This window comes from Salminus brasiliensis, chromosome 2 (assembly GCF_030463535.1).
Source record: "Salminus brasiliensis chromosome 2, fSalBra1.hap2, whole genome shotgun sequence".
Classification (NCBI taxonomy): domain Eukaryota; kingdom Metazoa; phylum Chordata; class Actinopteri; order Characiformes; family Bryconidae; genus Salminus; species Salminus brasiliensis.
In genome coordinates this window covers 59,202,772-59,219,155 of record NC_132879.1, presented here as the reverse complement: position 1 = coordinate 59,219,155, position 16,384 = coordinate 59,202,772, and the positions used below count along the sequence as shown (strand labels likewise).

The 16,384-nt window shown below is 48.2% G+C and overlaps 25 non-coding genes across 25 annotated transcripts; 15 read left to right on the top strand and 10 right to left on the bottom strand.

Moving 5' to 3' along the window:
• Nucleotides 1–18: 18 nt before the first annotated feature.
• Nucleotides 19–91, top strand: trnav-uac (transfer RNA valine (anticodon UAC)). Its single transcript has one exon. It is a non-coding gene; the product is annotated as a tRNA-Val (tRNA).
• A 570-nt stretch (nucleotides 92–661) lies between these two features.
• On the top strand, nucleotides 662–733 carry trnad-guc (transfer RNA aspartic acid (anticodon GUC)). The gene has a single exon. It is a non-coding gene; the product is annotated as a tRNA-Asp (tRNA).
• A 706-nt stretch (nucleotides 734–1,439) lies between these two features.
• trnav-uac (transfer RNA valine (anticodon UAC)) lies at nucleotides 1,440–1,512 on the top strand. The gene has a single exon. It is a non-coding gene; the product is annotated as a tRNA-Val (tRNA).
• A 570-nt stretch (nucleotides 1,513–2,082) lies between these two features.
• Nucleotides 2,083–2,154, top strand: trnad-guc (transfer RNA aspartic acid (anticodon GUC)). The gene has a single exon. It is a non-coding gene; the product is annotated as a tRNA-Asp (tRNA).
• A 93-nt stretch (nucleotides 2,155–2,247) lies between these two features.
• Nucleotides 2,248–2,319, bottom strand: trnag-ucc (transfer RNA glycine (anticodon UCC)). The gene has a single exon. It is a non-coding gene; the product is annotated as a tRNA-Gly (tRNA).
• Nucleotides 2,320–3,506: 1,187 nt separating this feature from the next.
• Nucleotides 3,507–3,578, top strand: trnad-guc (transfer RNA aspartic acid (anticodon GUC)). Its single transcript has one exon. It is a non-coding gene; the product is annotated as a tRNA-Asp (tRNA).
• A 93-nt stretch (nucleotides 3,579–3,671) lies between these two features.
• On the bottom strand, nucleotides 3,672–3,743 carry trnag-ucc (transfer RNA glycine (anticodon UCC)). The gene has a single exon. It is a non-coding gene; the product is annotated as a tRNA-Gly (tRNA).
• A 541-nt stretch (nucleotides 3,744–4,284) lies between these two features.
• trnav-uac (transfer RNA valine (anticodon UAC)) lies at nucleotides 4,285–4,357 on the top strand. Its single transcript has one exon. It is a non-coding gene; the product is annotated as a tRNA-Val (tRNA).
• Nucleotides 4,358–5,092: 735 nt separating this feature from the next.
• Nucleotides 5,093–5,164, bottom strand: trnag-ucc (transfer RNA glycine (anticodon UCC)). Its single transcript has one exon. It is a non-coding gene; the product is annotated as a tRNA-Gly (tRNA).
• A 541-nt stretch (nucleotides 5,165–5,705) lies between these two features.
• trnav-uac (transfer RNA valine (anticodon UAC)) lies at nucleotides 5,706–5,778 on the top strand. Its single transcript has one exon. It is a non-coding gene; the product is annotated as a tRNA-Val (tRNA).
• A 735-nt stretch (nucleotides 5,779–6,513) lies between these two features.
• trnag-ucc (transfer RNA glycine (anticodon UCC)) lies at nucleotides 6,514–6,585 on the bottom strand. The gene has a single exon. It is a non-coding gene; the product is annotated as a tRNA-Gly (tRNA).
• A 541-nt stretch (nucleotides 6,586–7,126) lies between these two features.
• Nucleotides 7,127–7,199, top strand: trnav-uac (transfer RNA valine (anticodon UAC)). The gene has a single exon. It is a non-coding gene; the product is annotated as a tRNA-Val (tRNA).
• A 735-nt stretch (nucleotides 7,200–7,934) lies between these two features.
• trnag-ucc (transfer RNA glycine (anticodon UCC)) lies at nucleotides 7,935–8,006 on the bottom strand. The gene has a single exon. It is a non-coding gene; the product is annotated as a tRNA-Gly (tRNA).
• A 541-nt stretch (nucleotides 8,007–8,547) lies between these two features.
• Nucleotides 8,548–8,620, top strand: trnav-uac (transfer RNA valine (anticodon UAC)). The gene has a single exon. It is a non-coding gene; the product is annotated as a tRNA-Val (tRNA).
• A 735-nt stretch (nucleotides 8,621–9,355) lies between these two features.
• trnag-ucc (transfer RNA glycine (anticodon UCC)) lies at nucleotides 9,356–9,427 on the bottom strand. The gene has a single exon. It is a non-coding gene; the product is annotated as a tRNA-Gly (tRNA).
• A 541-nt stretch (nucleotides 9,428–9,968) lies between these two features.
• Nucleotides 9,969–10,041, top strand: trnav-uac (transfer RNA valine (anticodon UAC)). Its single transcript has one exon. It is a non-coding gene; the product is annotated as a tRNA-Val (tRNA).
• Nucleotides 10,042–10,776: 735 nt separating this feature from the next.
• On the bottom strand, nucleotides 10,777–10,848 carry trnag-ucc (transfer RNA glycine (anticodon UCC)). The gene has a single exon. It is a non-coding gene; the product is annotated as a tRNA-Gly (tRNA).
• Nucleotides 10,849–11,389: 541 nt separating this feature from the next.
• On the top strand, nucleotides 11,390–11,462 carry trnav-uac (transfer RNA valine (anticodon UAC)). Its single transcript has one exon. It is a non-coding gene; the product is annotated as a tRNA-Val (tRNA).
• Nucleotides 11,463–12,197: 735 nt separating this feature from the next.
• Nucleotides 12,198–12,269, bottom strand: trnag-ucc (transfer RNA glycine (anticodon UCC)). Its single transcript has one exon. It is a non-coding gene; the product is annotated as a tRNA-Gly (tRNA).
• Nucleotides 12,270–12,810: 541 nt separating this feature from the next.
• On the top strand, nucleotides 12,811–12,883 carry trnav-uac (transfer RNA valine (anticodon UAC)). Its single transcript has one exon. It is a non-coding gene; the product is annotated as a tRNA-Val (tRNA).
• Nucleotides 12,884–13,618: 735 nt separating this feature from the next.
• On the bottom strand, nucleotides 13,619–13,690 carry trnag-ucc (transfer RNA glycine (anticodon UCC)). The gene has a single exon. It is a non-coding gene; the product is annotated as a tRNA-Gly (tRNA).
• Nucleotides 13,691–14,231: 541 nt separating this feature from the next.
• Nucleotides 14,232–14,304, top strand: trnav-uac (transfer RNA valine (anticodon UAC)). The gene has a single exon. It is a non-coding gene; the product is annotated as a tRNA-Val (tRNA).
• A 570-nt stretch (nucleotides 14,305–14,874) lies between these two features.
• On the top strand, nucleotides 14,875–14,946 carry trnad-guc (transfer RNA aspartic acid (anticodon GUC)). Its single transcript has one exon. It is a non-coding gene; the product is annotated as a tRNA-Asp (tRNA).
• Nucleotides 14,947–15,039: 93 nt separating this feature from the next.
• trnag-ucc (transfer RNA glycine (anticodon UCC)) lies at nucleotides 15,040–15,111 on the bottom strand. Its single transcript has one exon. It is a non-coding gene; the product is annotated as a tRNA-Gly (tRNA).
• Nucleotides 15,112–15,652: 541 nt separating this feature from the next.
• trnav-uac (transfer RNA valine (anticodon UAC)) lies at nucleotides 15,653–15,725 on the top strand. The gene has a single exon. It is a non-coding gene; the product is annotated as a tRNA-Val (tRNA).
• Nucleotides 15,726–16,384: the final 659 nt, after the last annotated feature.

Below are 16,384 nucleotides of genomic sequence, written 5' to 3'. Positions count from 1 at the left end.
ACAACTGCCCAGGGCCTGGTTTCTGTAGTGTAGTGGTTATCAAGTTTGCTTTACACGCGAAAGGTCCCTGGTTCGAAACCAGGCAGAAACAATGACCTTTGGGTTGGATTTCGATAGTTCTAGTTTTCGTTTTGGCCTCTCTGGCGGACACACTGTTAAAAGGAACACTGGAGAATGCAGGCATCGATCCTGCTACCACTTACACGCTGAGCCAGCGCTCCACCATTTGAGCTAATTACCCCTGGGGAAGAATTTGATGTTTGCCTGTCATGGCAAGAACATAACAATTTACAAGGTCAAAGAGCGCTGGCAGTCCACGCCTACACTCTCTGGACTTTCATTCTAGCGTTCCGAGTTCAAATCCCGATGGATCCTGTCTTTCCGAAAAGACAAAAAAGGGGCGTGGCCTTTGTACTCCATGTCATGCTTCAGAAAAGAAAAGCCACTGTGCAGTAGTGACTCAAGGGCATGGTGTTTGCTGACAATATTTGAGATGTTGAGACGCCTGACCAAGTCCTTCAACTGAGAAAGAGTTTCCTTTCACAAGGAGTCAGACTTCTGAAAGAATGAGCATGACAGACTGATGCAGAAAGATGCAGATCTGCAACCTCAGCCCAGATCCGTACTGTCATCTGTTGCTGAAGAACATCACCCAGGGGCTTCCTCGTTAGTATAGTGGATAGTATCTCCGCCTGTCACGCGGAAGACCGGGGTTCGATTCCCCGACGGGGAGATTGTGATTTTTTTCGGTTCTAACGACAGACGTGACAGAGGCGGCCAATGCTTGAAAAGCAAAATGTTGCCAAGTACAATGCGCCAAAAGCCACGCATTGGCCGGGAATCGAACCCGGGTCAACTGTTTGGAAGGCAGCTATGCTCACCACTATACCACCAATACTACACACTTAACCACAGTAAATGTAATACACAGTAACCTGGCCAAGTCCTTCAAACTGATGAAGAGATTCCTTTCAAAAGGAGTCAAACTGCTGAAAGGAACAGCTTGACAGGCTGATGCATACAACTGCAGAGCTGCTACCTCAGCCCTGATCCGCATTGTTGTCTGATGCAAAATAGGACCCAGCTATGCCTTCGTAAGCAGTGAAGTGGACAGTATCTATGCCTTTCACGCGGAAGACCGGGATTTGATTCCCCGATGGAGAGGTTGTCTTTTATTCTGTTCTTTCGACAGAAGTGTAAAAATGTACGAAACAAATCTTTGCCAAGTGTGACGAACCAAAGGTCCTGCGTTTGCCTGGAAACCGACCCGGGGCAACAGCTTGGAGGCAGCTATGCTATCACCTGTGTCACCAACGCTGCAAAAGCCACCGATGTTGACTCTGTTTCAAGGACCGAGGTACAAAGTTTCAGGTGGGACGTTGGTCCCGAAACCTGTCGTTGTCATTGTAGGACACAAGCACACAACTGCCCAGGGCCTGGTTTCTGTAGTGTAGTGGTTATCACATTCGCTTTACACGCGAAAGGTCCCTGGTTCGAAACCAGGCAGAAACAATGACTTTTGGGTTGGATTTTGATAGTTCTAGTTTTCGTTTTGGCCTCTCTGGCGGACACACTGTTAAAAGGAACACTGGAGAATGCAGGCATCGATCCTGCTACCACTTACACGCTGAGCCAGCGCTCCACCATTTGAGCTAATTACCCCTGGGGAAGAATTTGATGTTTGCCTGTCATGGCAAGAACATAACAATTTACAAGGTCAAAGAGCGCTGGCAGTCCACGCCTACACTCTCTGGACTTTCATTCTAGCGTTCCGAGTTCAAATCCCGATGGATCCTGTCTTTCCGAAAAGACAAAAAAGGGGCGTGGCCTTTGTACTCCATGTCATGCTTCAGAAAAGAAAAGCCACTGTGCAGTAGTGACTCAAGGGCATGGTGTTTGCTGACAATATTTGAGATGTTGAGATGCCTGACCAAGTCCTTCAACTGAGAAAGAGTTTCCTTTCACAAGGAGTCAGACTTCTGAAAGAATGAGCATGACAGACTGATGCAGAAAGATGCAGATCTGCAACCTCAGCCCAGATCCGTACTGTCATCTGTTGCTGAAGAACCTCACCCAGGGGCTTCCTCGTTAGTATAGTGGTTAGTATCTCCGCCTGTCGCGCGGAAGACCGGGGTTCGATTCCCCGACGGGGAGATTGTGATTTTTTTCGGTTCTAACGACAGACGTGACAGAGGCGGCCAAAGCTTGAAAAGCAAAATGTTGCCAAGTACAATGCGCCAAAAGCCATGCATTGGCCGGGAATCGAACCCGGGTCAACTGCTTGGAAGGCAGCTATGCTCACCACTATACCACCAATGCTACACACTTAACCACAGAAAGTGCAATACACAGTAAGCTGGCCAAGTCCTTCAAACAGATGAAGAGATTCCTTTCAAAAGGAGTCAAACTGCTGAAAGGAACAGTTTCACAGGCTGATGCACACAACTGCAGAGCTGCTACCTCAGCCCTGATCCGCATTGTTGTCTGATGCAAAATAGGACCCAGCTATGCCTTCGTAAGCAGTGAAGTGGACAGTATCTATGCCTTTCACGCGGAAGACCGGGATTGGATTCCCCGATGGAGAGGTTGTCTTTTATTCTGTTCTTTCGATAGAAGTGTAAAAATGTACGAAACAAATCTTTGCCAAGTGTGACGAACCAAAGGTCCTGCGTTTGCCTGGAAACCGACCCGGGGCAACAGCTTGGAGGCAGCTATGCTATCACCTGTGTCACCAACGCTGCAAAAGCCACCGATGTTGACTCTGTTTCAAGGACCGAGGTACAAAGTTTCAGGTGGGACGTTGGTCCCGAAACCTGTCGTTGTCATTGTAGGACACAAGCACACAACTGCCCAGGGCCTGGTTTCTGTAGTGGGATTGTGGTTATCACATTCGCTTTACACACGAAAGGTCCCTGGTTCGAAACCAGGCAGAAACAATGACTTTTGGGTTGGATTTTGATAGTTCTAGTTTTCGTTTTGGCCTCTCTGGCGGACACACTGTTAAAAGGAACACTGGAGAATGCAGGCATCGATCCTGCTACCACTTACACGCTGAGCCAGCGCTCCACCATTTGAGCTAATTACCCCTGGGGAAGAATTTGATGTTTGCCTGTCATGGCAAGAACATAACAATTTACAAGGTCAAAGAGCGCTGGCAGTCCACGCCTACACTCTCTGGACTTTCATTCTAGCGTTCCGAGTTCAAATCCCGATGGATCCTGTCTTTCCGAAAAGACAAAAAAGGGGCGTGGCCTTTGTACTCCATGTCATGCTTCAGAAAAGAAAAGCCACTGTGCAGTAGTTACTCAAGGGCATGGTGTTTGCTGACAATATTTGAGATGTTGAGATGCCTGACCAAGTCCTTCAACTGAGAAAGAGTTTCCTTTCACAAGGAGTCAGACTTCTGAAAGAATGAGCATGACAGACTGATGCAGAAAGATGCAGATCTGCAACCTCAGCCCAGATCCGTACTGTCATCTGTTGCTGAAGAACCTCACCCAGGGGCTTCCTCGTTAGTATAGTGGTTAGTATCTCCGCCTGTCGCGCGGAAGACCGGGGTTCGATTCCCCGACGGGGAGATTGTGATTTTTTTCGGTTCTAACGACAGACGTGACAGAGGCGGCCAAAGCTTGAAAAGCAAAATGTTGCCAAGTACAATGCGCCAAAAGCCATGCATTGGCCGGGAATCGAACCCGGGTCAACTGCTTGGAAGGCAGCTATGCTCACCACTATACCACCAATGCTACACACTTAACCACAGAAAGTGCAATACACAGTAAGCTGGCCAAGTCCTTCAAACAGATGAAGAGATTCCTTTCAAAAGGAGTCAAACTGCTGAAAGGAACAGTTTCACAGGCTGATGCACACAACTGCAGAGCTGCTACCTCAGCCCTGATCCGCATTGTTGTCTGATGCAAAATAGGACCCAGCTATGCCTTCGTAAGCAGTGAAGTGGACAGTATCTATGCCTTTCACGCGGAAGACCGGGATTGGATTCCCCGATGGAGAGGTTGTCTTTTATTCTGTTCTTTCGATAGAAGTGTAAAAATGTACGAAACAAATCTTTGCCAAGTGTGACGAACCAAAGGTCCTGCGTTTGCCTGGAAACCGACCCGGGGCAACAGCTTGGAGGCAGCTATGCTATCACCTGTGTCACCAACGCTGCAAAAGCCACCGATGTTGACTCTGTTTCAAGGACCGAGGTACAAAGTTTCAGGTGGGACGTTGGTCCCGAAACCTGTCGTTGTCATTGTAGGACACAAGCACACAACTGCCCAGGGCCTGGTTTCTGTAGTGTAGTGGTTATCACATTCGCTTTACACGCGAAAGGTCCCTGGTTCGAAACCAGGCAGAAACAATGACTTTTGGGTTGGATTTTGATAGTTCTAGTTTTCGTTTTGGCCTCTCTGGCGGACACACTGTTAAAAGGAACACTGGAGAATGCAGGCATCGATCCTGCTACCACTTACACGCTGAGCCAGCGCTCCACCATTTGAGCTAATTACCCCTGGGGAAGAATTTGATGTTTGCCTGTCATGGCAAGAACATAACAATTTACAAGGTCAAAGAGCGCTGGCAGTCCACGCCTACACTCTCTGGACTTTCATTCTAGCGTTCCGAGTTCAAATCCCGATGGATCCTGTCTTTCCGAAAAGACAAAAAAGGGGCGTGGCCTTTGTACTCCATGTCATGCTTCAGAAAAGAAAAGCCACTGTGCAGTAGTGACTCAAGGGCATGGTGTTTGCTGACAATATTTGAGATGTTGAGATGCCTGACCAAGTCCTTCAACTGAGAAAGAGTTTCCTTTCACAAGGAGTCAGACTTCTGAAAGAATGAGCATGACAGACTGATGCAGAAAGATGCAGATCTGCAACCTCAGCCCAGATCCGTACTGTCATCTGTTGCTGAAGAACCTCACCCAGGGGCTTCCTCGTTAGTATAGTGGTTAGTATCTCCGCCTGTCACGCGGAATACCGGGGTTCGATTCCCCGACGGGGAGATTGTGATTTTTTTCGGTTCTAACGACAGACGTGACAGAGGCGGCCAAAGCTTGAAAAGCAAAATGTTGCCAAGTACAATGCGCCAAAAGCCATGCATTGGCCGGGAATCGAACCCGGGTCAACTGCTTGGAAGGCAGCTATGCTCACCACTATACCACCAATGCTACACACTTAACCACAGAAAGTGCAATACACAGTAAGCTGGCCAAGTCCTTCAAACAGATGAAGAGATTCCTTTCAAAAGGAGTCAAACTGCTGAAAGGAACAGTTTCACAGGCTGATGCACACAACTGCAGAGCTGCTACCTCAGCCCTGATCCGCATTGTTGTCTGATGCAAAATAGGACCCAGCTATGCCTTCGTAAGCAGTGAAGTGGACAGTATCTATGCCTTTCACGCGGAAGACCGGGATTGGATTCCCCGATGGAGAGGTTGTCTTTTATTCTGTTCTTTCGATAGAAGTGTAAAAATGTACGAAACAAATCTTTGCCAAGTGTGACGAACCAAAGGTCCTGCGTTTGCCTGGAAACCGACCCGGGGCAACAGCTTGGAGGCAGCTATGCTATCACCTGTGTCACCAACGCTGCAAAAGCCACCGATGTTGACTCTGTTTCAAGGACCGAGGTACAAAGTTTCAGGTGGGACGTTGGTCCCGAAACCTGTCGTTGTCATTGTAGGACACAAGCACACAACTGCCCAGGGCCTGGTTTCTGTAGTGTAGTGTTTATCACATTCGCTTTACACGCGAAAGGTCCCTGGTTCGAAACCAGGCAGAAACAATGACTTTTGGGTTGGATTTTGATAGTTCTAGTTTTCGTTTTGGCCTCTCTGGCGGACACACTGTTAAAAGGAACACTGGAGAATGCAGGCATCGATCCTCCTACCACTTACACGCTGAGCCAGCGCTCCACCATTTGAGCTAATTACCCCTGGGGAAGAATTTGATGTTTGCCTGTCATGGCAAGAACATAACAATTTACAAGGTCAAAGAGCGCTGGCAGTCCACGCCTACACTCTCTGGACTTTCATTCTAGCGTTCCGAGTTCAAATCCCGATGGATCCTGTCTTTCCGAAAAGACAAAAAAGGGGCGTGGCCTTTGTACTCCATGTCATGCTTCAGAAAAGAAAAGCCACTGTGCAGTAGTGACTCAAGGGCATGGTGTTTGCTGACAATATTTGAGATGTTGAGATGCCTGACCAAGTCCTTCAACTGAGAAAGAGTTTCCTTTCACAAGGAGTCAGACTTCTGAAAGAATGAGCATGACAGACTGATGCAGAAAGATGCAGATCTGCAACCTCAGCCCAGATCCGTACTGTCATCTGTTGCTGAAGAACATCACCCAGGGGCTTCCTCGTTAGTATAGTGGTTAGTATCTCCGCCTGTCACGTGGAAGACCGGGGTTCGATTCCCCGACGGGAAGATTGTGATTTTTTTCGGTTCTAACGACAGACGTGACAGAGGCGGCCAAAGCTTGAAAAGCAAAATGTTGCCAAGTACAATGCGCCAAAAGCCATGCATTGGCCGGGAATCGAACCCGGGTCAACTGCTTGGAAGGCAGCTATGCTCACCACTATACCACCAATGCTACACACTTAACCACAGAAAGTGCAATACACAGTAACCTGACCAAGTCGTTCAAACAGATGAAGAGATTCCTTTCAAAAGGAGTCAAACTGCTGAAAGGAACAGTTTCACAGGCTGATGCACACAACTGCAGAGCTGCTACCTCAGCCCTGATCCGCATTGTTGTCTGATGCAAAATAGGACCCAGCTATGCCTTCGTAAGCAGTGAAGTGGACAGTATCTATGCCTTTCACGCGGAAGACCGGGATTGGATTCCCCGATGGAGAGGTTGTCTTTTATTCTGTTCTTTCGACAGAAGTGTAAAAATGTACGAAACAAATCTTTGCCAAGTGTGACGAACCAAAGGTCCTGCGTTTGCCTGGAAACCGACCCGGGGCAACAGCTTGGAGGCAGCTATGCTATCACCTGTGTCACCAACGCTGCAAAAGCCACCGATGTTGACTCTGTTTCAAGGACCGAGGTACAAAGTTTCAGGTGGGACGTTGGTCCCGAAACCTGTCGTTGTCATTGTAGGACACAAGCACACAACTGCCCAGGGCCTGGTTTCTGTAGTGTAGTGGTTATCAAGTTTGCTTTACACGCGAAAGGTCCCTGGTTCGAAACCAGGCAGAAACAATGACCTTTGGGTTGGATTTTGATAGTTCTAGTTTTCGTTTTGGCCTCTCTGGCGGACATACTGTTAAAAGGAACACTGGAGAATGCAGGCATCGATCCTGCTACCACTTACACGCTGAGCCAGCGCTCCACCATTTGAGCTAATTACCCCTGGGGAAGAATTTGATGTTTGCCTGTCATGGCAAGAACATAACAATTTACAAGGTCAAAGAGCGCTAGCAGTCCACGCCTACGCTCTCTGGACTTTCATTCTAGCGTTCCGAGTTCAAATCCCGATGGATCCTGTCTTTCCGAAAAGACAAAAAAGGGGCGTGGCCTTTGTACTCCATGTCATGCTTCAGAAAAGAAAAGCCACTGTGCAGTAGTGACTCAAGGGCATGGTGTTTGCTGACAATATTTGAGATGTTGAGATGCCTGACCAAGTCCTTCAACTGAGAAAGAGTTTCCTTTCACAAGGAGTCAGACTTCTGAAAGAATGAGCATGACAGACTGATGCAGAAAGATGCAGATCTGCAACCTCAGCCCAGATCCGTACTGTCATCTGTTGCTGAAGAACCTCACCCAGGGGCTTCCTTGTTAGTATAGTGGTTAGTATCTCCGCCTGTCACGTGGAAGACCGGGGTTCGATTCCCCGACGGGGAGATTGTGATTTTTTTCGGTTCTAACGACAGACGTGACAGAGGCGGCCAAAGCTTGAAAAGCAAAATGTTGCCAAGTACAATGCGCCAAAAGCCATGCATTGGCCGGGAATCGAACCCGGGTCAACTGCTTGGAAGGCAGCTATGCTCACCACTATACCACCAATGCTACACACTTAACCACAGAAAGTGCAATACACAGTAACCTGGCCAAGTCCTTCAAACAGATGAAGAGATTCCTTTCAAAAGGAGTCAAACTGCTGAAAGGAACAGCTTGACAGGCTGATGCACACAACTGCAGAGCTGCTACCTCAGCCCTGATCCGCATTGTTGTCTGATGCAAAATAGGACCCAGCTATGCCTTCGTAAGCAGTGAAGTGGACAGTATCTATGCCTTTCACGCGGAAGACCGGGATTGGATTCCCCGAAGGAGAGGTTGTCTTTTATTCTGTTCTTTCGACAGAAGTGTAAAAATGTACGAAACAAATCTTTGCCAAGTATGACGAACCAAAGGTCCTGCGTTTGCCTGGAAACCGACCCGGGGCAACAGCTTGGAGGCAGCTATGCTATCACCTGTGTCACCAACGCTGCAAAAGCCACCGATGTTGACTCTGTTTCAAGGACCGAGGTACAAAGTTTCAGGTGGGACGTTGGTCCCGAAACCTGTCGTTGTCATTGTAGCACACAAGCACACGACTTCCCAGGACCTGGTTTCTGTAGTGTAGTGGTTATCACGTTCGCTTTACACGCAAAAGGTCCCTGGTTCGAAACCAGGCAGAAACAGTGACTTTTGGGTTGGATTTTGATAGTTCTAGTTTTCGTTTTGGCCTCTCTGGCGGACATACTGTTAAAAGGAACACTGGAGAATGCAGGCATCGATCCTGCTACCACTTACACGCTGAGCCAGCGCTCCACCATTTGAGCTAATTACCCCTGGGGAAGAATTTGATGTTTGCCTGTCATGGCAAGAACATAACAATTTACAAGGTCAAAGAGCGCTGGCAGTCCACGCCTACACTCTCTGGACTTTCATTCTAGCGTTCCGAGTTCAAATCCCGATGGATCCTGTCTTTCCGAAAAGACAAAAAAGGGGCGTGGCCTTTGTACTCCATGTCATGCTTCAGAAAAGAAAAGCCACTGTGCAGTAGTGACTCAAGGGCATGGTGTTTGCTGACAATATTTGAGATGTTGAGATGCCTGACCAAGTCCTTCAACTGAGAAAGAGTTTCCTTTCACAAGGAGTCAGACTTCTGAAAGAATGAGCATGACAGACTGATGCAGAAAGATGCAGATCTGCAACCTCAGCCCAGATCCGTACTGTCATCTGTTGCTGAAGAACATCACCCAGGGGCTTCCTCGTTAGTATAGTGGTTAGTATCTCCGCCTGTCACGTGGAAGACCGGGGTTCGATTCCCCGACGGGAAGATTGTGATTTTTTTCGGTTCTAACGACAGACGTGACAGAGGCGGCCAAAGCTTGAAAAGCAAAATGTTGCCAAGTACAATGCGCCAAAAGCCATGCATTGGCCGGGAATCGAACCCGGGTCAACTGCTTGGAAGGCAGCTATGCTCACCACTATACCACCAATGCTACACACTTAACCACAGAAAGTGCAATACACAGTAACCTGACCAAGTCGTTCAAACAGATGAAGAGATTCCTTTCAAAAGGAGTCAAACTGCTGAAAGGAACAGTTTCACAGGCTGATGCACACAACTGCAGAGCTGCTACCTCAGCCCTGATCCGCATTGTTGTCTGATGCAAAATAGGACCCAGCTATGCCTTCGTAAGCAGTGAAGTGGACAGTATCTATGCCTTTCACGCGGAAGACCGGGATTGGATTCCCCGATGGAGAGGTTGTCTTTTATTCTGTTCTTTCGACAGAAGTGTAAAAATGTACGAAACAAATCTTTGCCAAGTGTGACGAACCAAAGGTCCTGCGTTTGCCTGGAAACCGACCCGGGGCAACAGCTTGGAGGCAGCTATGCTATCACCTGTGTCACCAACGCTGCAAAAGCCACCGATGTTGACTCTGTTTCAAGGACCGAGGTACAAAGTTTCAGGTGGGACGTTGGTCCCGAAACCTGTCGTTGTCATTGTAGGACACAAGCACACAACTGCCCAGGGCCTGGTTTCTGTAGTGTAGTGGTTATCAAGTTTGCTTTACACGCGAAAGGTCCCTGGTTCGAAACCAGGCAGAAACAATGACCTTTGGGTTGGATTTTGATAGTTCTAGTTTTCGTTTTGGCCTCTCTGGCGGACATACTGTTAAAAGGAACACTGGAGAATGCAGGCATCGATCCTGCTACCACTTACACGCTGAGCCAGCGCTCCACCATTTGAGCTAATTACCCCTGGGGAAGAATTTGATGTTTGCCTGTCATGGCAAGAACATAACAATTTACAAGGTCAAAGAGCGCTAGCAGTCCACGCCTACGCTCTCTGGACTTTCATTCTAGCGTTCCGAGTTCAAATCCCGATGGATCCTGTCTTTCCGAAAAGACAAAAAAGGGGCGTGGCCTTTGTACTCCATGTCATGCTTCAGAAAAGAAAAGCCACTGTGCAGTAGTGACTCAAGGGCATGGTGTTTGCTGACAATATTTGAGATGTTGAGATGCCTGACCAAGTCCTTCAACTGAGAAAGAGTTTCCTTTCACAAGGAGTCAGACTTCTGAAAGAATGAGCATGACAGACTGATGCAGAAAGATGCAGATCTGCAACCTCAGCCCAGATCCGTACTGTCATCTGTTGCTGAAGAACCTCACCCAGGGGCTTCCTTGTTAGTATAGTGGTTAGTATCTCCGCCTGTCACGTGGAAGACCGGGGTTCGATTCCCCGACGGGGAGATTGTGATTTTTTTCGGTTCTAACGACAGACGTGACAGAGGCGGCCAAAGCTTGAAAAGCAAAATGTTGCCAAGTACAATGCGCCAAAAGCCATGCATTGGCCGGGAATCGAACCCGGGTCAACTGCTTGGAAGGCAGCTATGCTCACCACTATACCACCAATGCTACACACTTAACCACAGAAAGTGCAATACACAGTAACCTGGCCAAGTCCTTCAAACAGATGAAGAGATTCCTTTCAAAAGGAGTCAAACTGCTGAAAGGAACAGCTTGACAGGCTGATGCACACAACTGCAGAGCTGCTACCTCAGCCCTGATCCGCATTGTTGTCTGATGCAAAATAGGACCCAGCTATGCCTTCGTAAGCAGTGAAGTGGACAGTATCTATGCCTTTCACGCGGAAGACCGGGATTGGATTCCCCGAAGGAGAGGTTGTCTTTTATTCTGTTCTTTCGACAGAAGTGTAAAAATGTACGAAACAAATCTTTGCCAAGTATGACGAACCAAAGGTCCTGCGTTTGCCTGGAAACCGACCCGGGGCAACAGCTTGGAGGCAGCTATGCTATCACCTGTGTCACCAACGCTGCAAAAGCCACCGATGTTGACTCTGTTTCAAGGACCGAGGTACAAAGTTTCAGGTGGGACGTTGGTCCCGAAACCTGTCGTTGTCATTGTAGCACACAAGCACACGACTTCCCAGGACCTGGTTTCTGTAGTGTAGTGGTTATCACGTTCGCTTTACACGCAAAAGGTCCCTGGTTCGAAACCAGGCAGAAACAGTGACTTTTGGGTTGGATTTTGATAGTTCTAGTTTTCGTTTTGGCCTCTCTGGCGGACATACTGTTAAAAGGAACACTGGAGAATGCAGGCATCGATCCTGCTACCACTTACACGCTGAGCCAGCGCTCCACCATTTGAGCTAATTACCCCTGGGGAAGAATTTGATGTTTGCCTGTCATGGCAAGAACATAACAATTTACAAGGTCAAAGAGCGCTAGCAGTCCACGCCTACGCTCTCTGGACTTTCATTCTAGCGTTCCGAGTTCAAATCCCGATGGATCCTGTCTTTCCGAAAAGACAAAAAAGGGGCGTGGCCTTTGTACTCCATGTCATGCTTCAGAAAAGAAAAGCCACTGTGCAGTAGTGACTCAAGGGCATGGTGTTTGCTGACAATATTTGAGATGTTGAGATGCCTGACCAAGTCCTTCAACTGAGAAAGAGTTTCCTTTCACAAGGAGTCAGACTTCTGAAAGAATGAGCATGACAGACTGATGCAGAAAGATGCAGATCTGCAACCTCAGCCCAGATCCGTACTGTCATCTGTTGCTGAAGAACCTCACCCAGGGGCTTCCTTGTTAGTATAGTGGTTAGTATCTCTGCCTGTCACGTGGAAGACCGGGGTTCGATTCCCCGACGGGGAGATTGTGATTTTTTTCGGTTCTAACGACAGACGTGACAGAGGCGGCCAAAGCTTGAAAAGCAAAATGTTGCCAAGTACAATGCGCCAAAAGCCATGCATTGGCCGGGAATCGAACCCGGGTCAACTGCTTGGAAGGCAGCTATGCTCACCACTATACCACCAATGCTACACACTTAACCACAGAAAGTGCAATACACAGTAACCTGGCCAAGTCCTTCAAACAGATGAAGAGATTCCTTTCAAAAGGAGTCAAACTGCTGAAAGGAACAGCTTGACAGGCTGATGCACACAACTGCAGAGCTGCTACCTCAGCCCTGATCCGCATTGTTGTCTGATGCAAAATAGGACCCAGCTATGCCTTCGTAAGCAGTGAAGTGGACAGTATCTATGCCTTTCACGCGGAAGACCGGGATTGGATTCCCCGATGGAGAGGTTGTCTTTTATTCTGTTCTTTCGACAGAAGTGTAAAAATGTACGAAACAAATCTTTGCCAAGTGTGACGAACCAAAGGTCCTGCATTTGCCTGGAAACCGACCCGGGGCAACAGCTTGGAGGCAGCTATGCTATCACCTGTGTCACCAACGCTGCAAAAGCCACCGATGTTGACTCTGTTTCAAGGACCGAGGTACAAAGTTTCAGGTGGGACGTTGGTCCCGAAACATGTCGTTGTCATTGTAGGACACAAGCACACAACTGCCCAGGGCCTGGTTTCTGTAGTGTAGTGGTTATCAAGTTTGCTTTACACGCGAAAGGTCCCTGGTTCGAAACCAGGCAGAAACAATGACCTTTGGGTTGGATTTCGATAGTTCTAGTTTTCGTTTTGGCCTCTCTGGCGGACACACTGTTAAAAGGAACACTGGAGAATGCAGGCATCGATCCTGCTACCACTTACACGCTGAGCCAGCGCTCCACCATTTGAGCTAATTACCCCTGGGGAAGAATTTGATGTTTGCCTGTCATGGCAAGAACATAACAATTTACAAGGTCAAAGAGCGCTGGCAGTCCACGCCTACACTCTCTGGACTTTCATTCTAGCGTTCCGAGTTCAAATCCCGATGGATCCTGTCTTTCCGAAAAGACAAAAAAGGGGCGTGGCCTTTGTACTCCATGTCATGCTTCAGAAAAGAAAAGCCACTGTGCAGTAGTGACTCAAGGGCATGGTGTTTGCTGACAATATTTGAGATGTTGAGACGCCTGACCAAGTCCTTCAACTGAGAAAGAGTTTCCTTTCACAAGGAGTCAGACTTCTGAAAGAATGAGCATGACAGACTGATGCAGAAAGATGCAGATCTGCAACCTCAGCCCAGATCCGTACTGTCATCTGTTGCTGAAGAACATCACCCAGGGGCTTCCTCGTTAGTATAGCGGATAGTATCTCTGCCTGTCACGCGGAAGACCGGGGTTCGATTCCCCGACGGGGAGATTGTGATTTTTTTCGGTTCTAACGACAGACGTGACAGAGGCAGCCAAACCTTGAAAAGCAAAATGTTGCCAAGTACAATGCGCCAAAAGCCATGCATTGGCCGGGAATCGAACCCGGGTCAACTGCTTGGAAGGCAGCTATGCTCACCACTATACCACCAATACTACACACTTAACCACAGTAAATGTAATACACAGTAACCTGGCCAAGTCCTTCAAACTGATGAAGAGATTCCTTTCAAAAGGAGTCAAACTGCTGAAAGGAACAGCTTGACAGGCTGATGCATACAACTGCAGAGCTGCTACCTCAGCCCTGATCCGCATTGTTGTCTGATGCAAAATAGGACCCAGCTATGCCTTCGTAAGCAGTGAAGTGGACAGTATCTATGCCTTTCACGCGGAAGACCGGGATTGGATTCCCCGATGGAGAGGTTGTCTTTTATTCTGTTCTTTCGATAGAAGTGTAAAAATGTACGAAACAAATCTTTGCCAAGTGTGACGAACCAAAGGTCCTGCGTTTGCCTGGAAACCGACCCGGGGCAACAGCTTGGAGGCAGCTATGCTATCACCTGTGTCACCAACGCTGCAAAAGCCACCGATGTTGACTCTGTTTCAAGGACCGAGGTACAAAGTTTCAGGTGGGACGTTGGTCCCGAAACCTGTCGTTGTCATTGTAGGACACAAGCACACAACTGCCCAGGGCCTGGTTTCTGTAGTGTAGTGGTTATCACATTCGCTTTACACGCGAAAGGTCCCTGGTTTGAAACCAGGCAGAAACAATGACTTTTGGGTTGGATTTTGATAGTTCTAGTTTTCGTTTTGGCCTCTCTGGCGGACACACTGTTAAAAGGAACACTGGAGAATGCAGGCATCGATCCTGCTACCACTTACACGCTGAGCCAGCGCTCCACCATTTGAGCTAATTACCCCTGGGGAAGAATTTGATGTTTGCCTGTCATGGCAAGAACATAACAATTTACAAGGTCAAAGAGCGCTGGCAGTCCACGCCTACACTCTCTGGACTTTCATTCTAGCGTTCCGAGTTCAAATCCCGATGGATCCTGTCTTTCCGAAAAGACAAAAAAGGGGCGTGGCCTTTGTACTCCATGTCATGCTTCAGAAAAGAAAAGCCACTGTGCAGTAGTGACTCAAGGGCATGGTGTTTGCTGACAATATTTGAGATGTTGAGATGCCTGACCAAGTCCTTCAACTGAGAAAGAGTTTCCTTTCACAAGGAGTCAGACTTCTGAAAGAATGAGCATGACAGACTGATGCAGAAAGATGCAGATCTGCAACCTCAGCCCAGATCCGTACTGTCATCTGTTGCTGAAGAACCTCACCCAGGGACTTCCTCGTTAGTATAGTGGTTAGTATCTCCGCCTGTCACGTGGAAGACCGGGGTTCGATTCCCCGACGGGGAGATTGTGATTTTTTTCGGTTCTAACGACAGACGTGACAGAGGCGCCCAAAGCTTGAAAAGCAAAATGTTGCCAAGTACAATGCGCCAAAAGCCATGCATTGGCCGGGAATCGAACCCGGGTCAACTGCTTGGAAGGCAGCTATGCTCACCACTATACCACCAATGCTACACACTTAACCACAGAAAGTGCAATACACAGTAACCTGGCCAAGTCCTTCAAACAGATGAAGAGATTCCTTTCAAAAGGAGTCAAACTGCTGAAAGGAACAGTTTCACAGGCTGATGCACACAACTGCAGAGCTGCTACCTCAGCCCTGATCCGCATTGTTGTCTGATGCAAAATAGGACCCAGCTATGCCTTCGTAAGCAGTGAAGTGGACAGTATCTATGCCTTTCACGCGGAAGACCGGGATTGGATTCCCCGATGGAGAGGTTGTCTTTTATTCTGTTCTTTCGACAGAAGTGTAAAAATGTACGAAACAAATCTTTGCCAAGTGTGACGAACCAAAGGTCCTGCGTTTGCCTGGAAACCGACCCGGGGCAACAGCTTGGAGGCAGCTATGCTATCACCTGTGTCACCAACGCTGCAAAAGCCACCGATGTTGACTCTGTTTCAAGGACCGAGGTACAAAGTTTCAGGTGGGACGTTGGTCCCGAAACCTGTCGTTGTCATTGTAGGACACAAGCACACAACTGCCCAGGTCCTGGTTTCTGTAGTGTAGTGGTTATCACATTCGCTTTACACGCGAAAGGTCCCTGGTTCGAAACCAGGCAGAAACAGTGGCTTTTGGGTTGGATTTTGATAGTTCTAGTTTTCGTTTTGGCCTCTCTGGCGGACACACTGTTAAAAGGAACACTGGAGAATGCAGGCATCGATCCTGCTACCACTTACACGCTGAGCCAGCGCTCCACCATTTGAGCTAATTACCCCTGGGGAAGAATTTGATGTTTGCCTGTCATGGCAAGAACATAACAATTTACAAGGTCAAAGAGCGCTGGCAGTCCACGCCTACACTCTCTGGACTTTCATTCTAGCGTTCCGAGTTCAAATCCCGATGGATCCTGTCTTTCCGAAAAGACAAAAAAGGGGCGTGGCCTTTGTACTCCATGTCATGCTTCAGAAAAGAAAAGCCACTGTGCAGTAGTGACTCAAGGGCATGGTGTTTGCTGACAATATTTGAGATGTTGAGATGCCTGACCAAGTCCTTCAACTGAGAAAGAGTTTCCTTTCACAAGGAGTCAGACTTCTGAAAGAATGAGCATGACAGACTGATGCAGAAAGATGCAGATCTGCAACCTCAGCCCAGATCCGTACTGTCATCTGTTGCTGAAGAACCTCACCCAGGGGCTTCATCGTTAGTATAGTGGATAGTATCTCCGCCTGTCGCGCGGAAGTCCGGGGTTCGATTCCCCGACGGGGAGATTGTGATTTTTTTCGG